The sequence below is a fragment of the Phocoena sinus genome, chromosome 4, assembly GCF_008692025.1.
Source record: "Phocoena sinus isolate mPhoSin1 chromosome 4, mPhoSin1.pri, whole genome shotgun sequence".
Classification (NCBI taxonomy): Eukaryota; Metazoa; Chordata; class Mammalia; order Artiodactyla; family Phocoenidae; genus Phocoena; species Phocoena sinus.
In genome coordinates, this window is record NC_045766.1 from 115,666,521 (window position 1) to 115,675,472 (window position 8,952).

Genomic DNA, 8,952 nt, shown 5'->3' on the forward strand with positions numbered 1-8,952 from the left:
AAAAAGATATTCCCTGCAAATGGAAATCAAAAGAAAGCAGGAGTAGCAATACTCATATCAGATAAAATAGACTTTAAAATAAAGAATGTTACAAGAGACAAGGAAGGACACTACATAATGATCAAGGGATCAATCCAAGAAGAAGATATAACAATTATAAACGTATATGCACCCAACATAGGAGCACCTCAATACATAAGGCAACTGCTAACAGCTATAAAAGAGGAAATCAACAGTAACACAATAATAGTGGGGGACTATAACACCTCACTTAAACGAATGGACAGATCATCCAAAGTGCAAATAAATAAGGAAACAGAAGCTTTAAATGACACAATAGATCAGATAGATTTAATTGATATTTATAGGACATTCCATCCAAAAACAGCAGATGACACTTTCTTCTCAAGTGCACATGGAACATTCTCCAGGATAGATCACATCTTGGGTCACAAATTAAGCCTCAATAAATTTAAGAAAATTGAAATCATATCAAGTATCTTTTCTGACCACAATGCTATGAGATTAGAAATGAATTACAGGGAAAAAACATAAAAAAAACAAACACATGGAGGCTAAACATAAACATTACATTATTAAATAACCAAGAGATCACTGAGGAAATCAAAGAGGAAATCAAAAAAATACCTAGAGACAAATGATGATGAAAACACGAAGACCCCAAACCTATGGAATGCAGCAAAAGTAATTCTAAGATGGAAGTATATAGCTATACAAGCCTACCTCAAGAAACAAGAAACATCTCAAAGAAACAATCTAACCTTACACCTAAAGGAACTAGAGAAAGAAGAACAAACAAAACCCAAAGTTAGCAGAAGGAAAGAAATGATAAAGATCAGAGCAGATGTAAATGAAATAGAAACAAAGAAAACAATAGTAAAGATCAATAAAACTAAAAGCTGGTTCTTTGAGAAGATAAACAAAATTGATAAACCATTAGCCAGACTCATCAAGAAAAAGAGGGAGAGGACTCAAATCAATAAAATTAGAAATGAAAAAGAAGTTACAACAGACACCACAGAAATACAAAGCATCCTAAGAGACTACTACAAGCAACTTCATGCCAATAAAATGCACAACCTGGAAGAAATGGACAAATTCTTAGAAAGGTATAACCCTCCAAGACTGAACCAGGAAGAAATAGAAAATACGAACAGACCAATCATAAGAAATGAAATTGAAATTGTGATTAAAAATCTTCCAGCAAGCAAAAGTCCAGGACCAGATGGCTTCACAGGTGAATTCTACCAACCTTCAAAAAAGAGTTAACACCCATCCTTCTCAAATTCTTCCAAAAAATTGCGGAGGAAGGAACACTCCCAAGCTCATTCTATGAGGCCACCATCACCCTGATACCCAAACCAGACATAGATAGGAGAAAAAAAGAAAACTACAGACCAATATCACCGATGAATATAGATGCAAAAATCCTCAAGAAAACACTAGCAAACAGAATACAACAACACATTAATAGGATCATACACCATGATCAAGTGGGATTTATCCCAGGGATGCAAGGATCCTTCAATATAAGCAAATCAATCAATGTGATACACCATATTAACAAATTGAAAGATATAAACCATATGATCATCTCAATAGGTGCAGAAAAAGCTTTTGACAAAAGTCAACACCCATTTATGATAAAAACTTTCAAGAAAGTGGGCACAGAGGGAACCTATATCAACATAATAAAGGCTATATATGACAAACCCACAGCAAACATCATTCTCAATGGTGAAAAACTGAAAGCGTTTCCCCTAAGATCAGGTACAAGACAAGGATGTCCATTCTCACCACGATTATTCAACATAGTTTTGGAAGTCCTAGCCATGGCAATCAGAGAAGAAAAAGAAATAAAAGGAATACAAACTGGAAAAGACGAAGTAAAACTGTGTTTGTAGATGACATGATAGTATACATAGAGAATCCTAAAGATGCCACCAGAAAACTACTAGAGCTAATCAATGAATTTGGTAAAGTTGCAGGATACAAAATTAACACACAGAAGCCTCTTGCATTCCTATATACTAATGATGAAACATCTGAAAGAGAAATTAAGGAAATGCTCCCATTTACCATTGCAACAGAAAGAATAAAATACCTAGGAATAAACCTACCTAGGGAGACAGTAAACCTACCTAGGTAGAAAACTATAAGACACTGACGAAAGAAATTAAAGATGATACCAACAAATGGAGAGATATACCATGTTCTTGGATTGGAACAATCAACATTGTGAAAATGACTATACTACCCAAAGCAATCTACAGACTCAATGCAATCCCTATCAAAATACCAAAGGCATTTTTTACACAACTAGAACAAAAAATCTTAAAATTTGTATGGAGACACAAAAGACCCCGAATAGCCAAAGCAGTCTTGAGGGAAAAAAGTGGAGCTACAGGAATCAGACTCCCTGACCTTAGACTATACTACAAAGCTACAGTAATCAAGACAATATGGTACTGGCACAAAAACAGAAATATAAATCAATGGAACAAGATAGAAAGCCCAAAGATAAGCCCACGCACCTATGGTCAACTAATCTATGACAAAGGAGACAAGGATATACAATGGAGAAAAGACAGTCTCTTCAATAAGTGGTGCTGGGAAAACTGGACAGCTACATGTAAAAGAATGAAATTGGAACACTCCCTAACACCATACACAAATATATACTCAAAATGGATTCAAGACCTAAATGTAAGACTGGACACTATAAAGGTCTTAGAGCAAAACATAGGAAGAACACTCTTTGACATAAATCACAGCAAGATCTTTTTTGACCCACCTCCTAGAGTAATGGAAATAAAAACAAAATTAAACAAATGGGACCTAATGAAACTTAAAAGCTTTTGCACAGCAAAGGAAACCATAAACAAGATGAAAAGACAACCCTCAGAATGGGAGAAACTATTTTCAAACGAAGCAACATACAAAGGATTAATCTCCAAAATATATAAACAGCTCATGCAGCTCAATATTAAAAAAACAAACAATCCAATCCAGAAATGGGCAGAAGACCTAAATAGACATTTCTCCAAAGAAGACATACAGATGGCTAAGAGGTACATGAAAAGCTGCTCAACATCAATAATTACTAGAGAAACGCAAATCAAAAGTACAATGAGGTATCACCTCACACATGTTAGAATGGGCATCATCAGAAAATCTACAAACAACAAATGATGGAGAGAGTGTGGAGAAAAGGGAACCCTCTTGCACTGTTGGTGGGAATGTAAATTGACACAGCCACTATGGAGAAGAGTATGGACATTCCTTAAAAAACTAAAAGTAGAATTACCATATGATCCAGCAATCCCACTACCGGGCATATACCAAGAGAAAACCATAATTCAAAAAGATACATGCACCCCAGTGTTCATTGAAGCTCTATTTACTATAGCCAGCTCAGGGAAACAACCTAAATGCCCATCGACAGATGAATGGATACAGCAGATGTCGTACATATATACAATGGTATATTACTCAGCTTTAAAAAGGAACAAAATTGGGTCATTTGTTGAGACATGGATGGATCTAGAGACTGTCATACAGAGTGAAGTAAGGCAGAAAGAGAAAAACAAATATCGTATATTAAGGCATATATGTGGAACCTAGAAAAATGGTCCAGATGAACCGGTGTGCAGGGCAGAAATTGAGACACAGATGTAGAGAACAAACGTATGGACACCAAGGGGGGAAAGCGGCTGGGGGTGGGGGTGGGGGTGTGATGAACTGGGTGATTGGGATTGACATGTGTACACTGATGTGTATAAAACTGATGACTAATGAGAACCTGCTATATAAAAAATAAATAAAATTCAAAAATAAATAATTATTTTTAAAAAAAGCTTGATCTGTGAAATGATCAATAAAATTGATAAGCCTCTAGCCAGACCAAGAAAAAAGAGAGAGGACACAAATTACTAATATCAGAACTGAAAGGAGGAACACCACTACAAATCCCTCAGATACTGTAAGGATAATAAAGGAATACTGTGAACAATCCTATGCCCACAGATTTGACAACCTAGATGAAACAGAGCAATTTCTTAAAATTTCTTAAAAGACACAATCTGCTAAAACTCACAGAAGAAGAAATAGATAATCTGAATAAACCTATATCTATTAAAGAAACTGAATCAATAATTGATAACCTTCCAAAGCAGAAAGCACCAGCCCTAGATGGGTTGAGTAGTGAATTCTGACAAATTAAATCCTTAATTTCTTAAGGAAGAAATTATACCAATTCTTTACAATCTGTTTCAAAAGATAGCACATGAAATATGTCTTAACTCATTCTATGTGACCAACATTACTGTAATACCAAAGTCAGACAAGGACAGTATAAGAACACTGCAAACCAATATCTTTCATGAACATAGATGTAAAAATCCACAACAAAATATTAGCAAATCAAATCCGACAATGTATAAAAAGAATTATACAGGGCTTCCCTGGTAATCCCTGTAATCCCTGGACTTGGGGGGATTACAATGCATCAATGTAAATTTATCAATTTTAAGAAATGTACCAGTCTTGAGGTAGATTTTTTTTTATTATTAATTAATTTATTTATTTATGGCTGCGTTGGGTCTTCGTTGTTGCACCTGGGCTTTCTCTAGCTGCAGCGAGCAGGGGCTACTCTTCATTGTGGTGCTTGGGCTTCTCACTGTGGTGGCTTCTCTTGTTGCAAAGCACGGGCTAACTAGGTGCGCAGGTTCAGTACCTGTGGCTTGCGGGCTACAGAGCGCAGGCTCAGTAGTCGTGGTGCACGCACTTAGTTGCTCCGCAGCATGTGGGATCTTCCCGGACCAGGGATCGAACCCATGTCCCCTGCACTGGCAGGCAGATTCTTAACCACTGCACCACCAGGGAAGTCCCAAGGTGGATATTGATAACAGTAGAGACTATGTAAGTGGGAGGGAAATGGAGTCTATGGGAAATCTCTTTACCTTTCCCTCAATTTTTCTGTGAACCTAAAACTGCTCAAAACAAAATGTCTAATAAAAAAAAAAGAGGAAGAAAACCTAATGAGTAAATTTGTTGAGGGAAATATTAAAAACAAAACAAGAAGAAATAACAAACCTTGGACACTGAATTTCTTATGCTTTTCTTGGTTGTCAACTCTTTACACATGTTGTCATAATCTGACGCTGGAGGAATTAAGTACCTCCTGTTTACTCCAAAGGGAAAGAATTCATGAAAACTTGAGTATGGTTTCCTGTGGACTTTGCCCCATTCATCTTCCCTTTGCTTTGCATCCTTTTGCTGTAATAAACCTATGTGTTGTGATATGCCTATTTTTTGCATCCTGTGATGCCTCCCAGTGAATCGCTGAATCTGGGGATGGTCTTCTGGACTCTACACAGAAGGTTACTGGAATTTTCACAAGGCTCATACTTGCTATTATTTAGTTATTTTTCAAGTTTGCTAGTGATATATGGTTACGTGTCACTGTGGTTTAATTTTTCTGATTTGAGTTACTTTATTCTCTAATTAATAGGGACATTTCATTTGATAGATACTTGTGAAATAAACAATTAACAATCATTGCAATTTACAAAATTTTGTGCCTATAATCCCTAAATTGAAAATAATATAATCTTGCTCCAATAATGCTTAGAAGAATGCTAAGTACTGACTTGCTTTATGTCAAAACAGTTAAAACTCAGAGCAAAAGTATCAATGCTTATCTGCTATTTGTGTTGGGAATTTAGTAATAGTGACCAGTGAAAGCACATGTACAGAAAAATATTGAGGTGCTCTGTCCATATTCTCTTTAGGACTGAGCTTTTATACATGTCAGTTGCTGACAGGTCTCAGTTGAGTCCCTCCCCAGGAACAGCACTTGCCAAAGTTGATACCACATATGGTGGCTGAACATCTTGCCCTGCTTAATCCTGCTTCCTTCCCTTCCTTATGGGTTTTTGTTTTCAGTTCACTCCCCAGTAACTTCATGAAAACAAATCTCTGTCTCAGATTTTTTTTTTTTTTCAGGAATCCAACCTAAGAAAAAGTCATAATATATAAAGTCTCTGTTAAATTTCCAAAGGAAACAGTCTACCTAGGTCTTCAAGATGTCTGAGATAATAAACCAATTCCTAATTTAAGAATTGATAAGATAGGACTTGATCTTGCGTCCTTATCTTTTTATAAATTCTACTGCAATGAATGGACATTATGCTGGAATGTAATAGTATATCATAAGTAGATTTTTCAATCTCAAGCAGTTATGCAAAAAAAGAATAGTAGAAAGTACTTTTAAAATTTAGCACAAATGACATAATATACTATATAAATGAATTCAATGATTTTTTTTTTCAGTGTGAGAACTGTGGTCCAGAAAACTTTTATGAAATACTAAGTTAAATTTCTCGTTTGTAAAATTGTGAGTCTCCTCTTCTCAGGGTTATTTAATCAACAAGTATTTTTTTAGTGCTTTGCATATTTCCATCACCGAATGCCCTGGGGACATGAGAAAAAACATTAAATATAGGATCTCTGCAAAAAGAGCTTGAAATCTGGAGGGGATTCAAGGGGTATTTTCATCACTAAATATTGAAAATAATAGAACTATATTCAAGAGTGTGTTTTACTAACTGCCACACACGACTGGCTGCTTAAATCCTCCATTTTTACCTACCGAATGCTCATTTTGTTTGGAACATGAATGAACCATGATTAGTCCCAGCCAATGACAACAATCCTCTTCCTCTTTTGAAGACAGTTGATTTTCCAGGTTCTTTTCTAATTATTGGTGGCCATGTGACTTGCTTGTGGCCAGTAAGATGTAAGGAGATATTGGTGGAAGGGCTAGTGGTGTTACTTTTTTGCTTGTCTTTCTTCCTTGAAAACAGATACATAATACCTAGAATATGTGTATCTATACCTATATATATTGTGTGTATGCATATGAATATATGGACATATGTGTATATACATATATAGTATACAAGTTCTTTAAATATATGTAAATAATATCCTATGTAACATTTTACATCTTTCCTTTTTCATTCAACAATGTTTTGACCTCTCAAATTTTTTTTATGAACATGTATTTCCTTCCTTTAACTGAGAAACATGCCATCAAATGAGACTATAGCAATATAAACACTATTTCAACTGTTTTACTATTACAAACGACACTGCAATCAATGTCCAAATCTAAGTCTTGTTCTCATTAAGTGTTTCTAATGTGGAATGTTGGGGGCGCAATCTACATACATCTCCTTTTTTCTCTGGATACTGACAATTGCTCTGCAGAGTTGTACTTTCTACACTCCCACAAAGTATATATGAAGGTGCCCATTTCTTCACATCCTTTCAAAAACTGATACCATCAGACTTTATTTTCTTAATCTGAAGGGTGACGATATTTCACCATCATTTTAATATAATCCCCAACGACTAGCAGCTAAGAAACTTCTCATATGTTTCTTTTAAAATTTCTTTTAGCTTATGTTATTTTTACACTTCAGATGAATCAGGTCCTATAGCATAAGAGAGACCTTGCAACTAAAATATGTTAATATGATCTGGAGGTATAGTCAAAAAATATGAAAATATCCTCATGCTAGGACATGGATCAAGAAATAACTCTCTGTTAATTAGTATCAAGCAGAATTAAGTCAATATTCCAAAAAATTTCCAAGCATTTGAGGAATGACCTCAGTCATTAAGGTTATTGGCTATAGAGGCACGTCTCCTAATATTTTAGGCTCTTCTGTGCTCTCATGAAAGTACCATGCTTTTTAGCACATAAACCTCTCCAGCTATGGGTTTTAGCAGTCACAGCGGCTCACTGGGCATGTTTAATTCCTTTTCAAATAGACATAAGAAGAGCTCTCTTTCCTAAACTCAGTTTCATCTTAAATATAAAGTTATAAATGTGAAAGCACCCGTGTATATTCTAAAGCACTCTACAAATGGAAGCATTAATATCATTGCCTAGTTTTGCTGGGGTTAAATTCTATGAGATCGAGTACTGTATTTCAGTTGGCTTCCAATTACAAAGACATATCTGAATACAAGAAATGAACACCTTTCTTTTAAGAATGTGATATTGAAGCAAAATCCATCCTGGAATTCTCCTATATAAAATGAAAGTTTAATTTCCTTAAAGTGTATGTCATCTTATTCCCTAGTGTATAGCAGCAAATTGTTTGCTTTTTACTTTCTTGCTATAAATGCCAGAGAATATTTTTTACATCATTTGAACCGAGCCTTTGGTCATCAATAGATGGAAATGTGAACCATATTATCCTTGCCAAAGTCACTGAAAATGCAGCTATGGAAATCACACTCTCGAATTTCAGTTAAAAAAAAAAGTACCCGGATCTTGAGATTATTTTCTGAAATGACAAATCATTTGTTTTATTCTCTTCTGTGTTTTCATAGAGTATAACCTCACAGAAATAAACTTGTTGCATCTCTGAATTCTCTGAACTTCAGGAGACCAGTAGCTACAGACCATGATGATTCACAAATTATTACTGTATGCCAAATGCTTAAATCATAATTGCAATTGTCACCCTTCCTCTTATTATGAGAAAAAAAAAGATGCAAAGTATTTCCAAGGAGTGACACACAACTACACATGAAGCGCTGAATGACTACGTTTAAATTCTCTTTTATTTTTTAAAATAAATGTACAATGCAATACTTGCTATCAAAAGAAGTAGCAGTTTGTAATTCTTGACTTAGTATCAGTGAGTGGAGACGTTTTGGCTGGCATCACCCAACCAAAATGGCTGTATGTAAATTTCCAACCTGAGTAAGATTCTTGTCCAGAGAATACATATAAAGACAAACACAAACACATTCACATACACACATACAAACACACACACACATCCTTGGGGATAACCTTTCCTTCAGGGAAAGAGTGGGCCTGCACATCAACTTTCTTTAGACAAAATGACT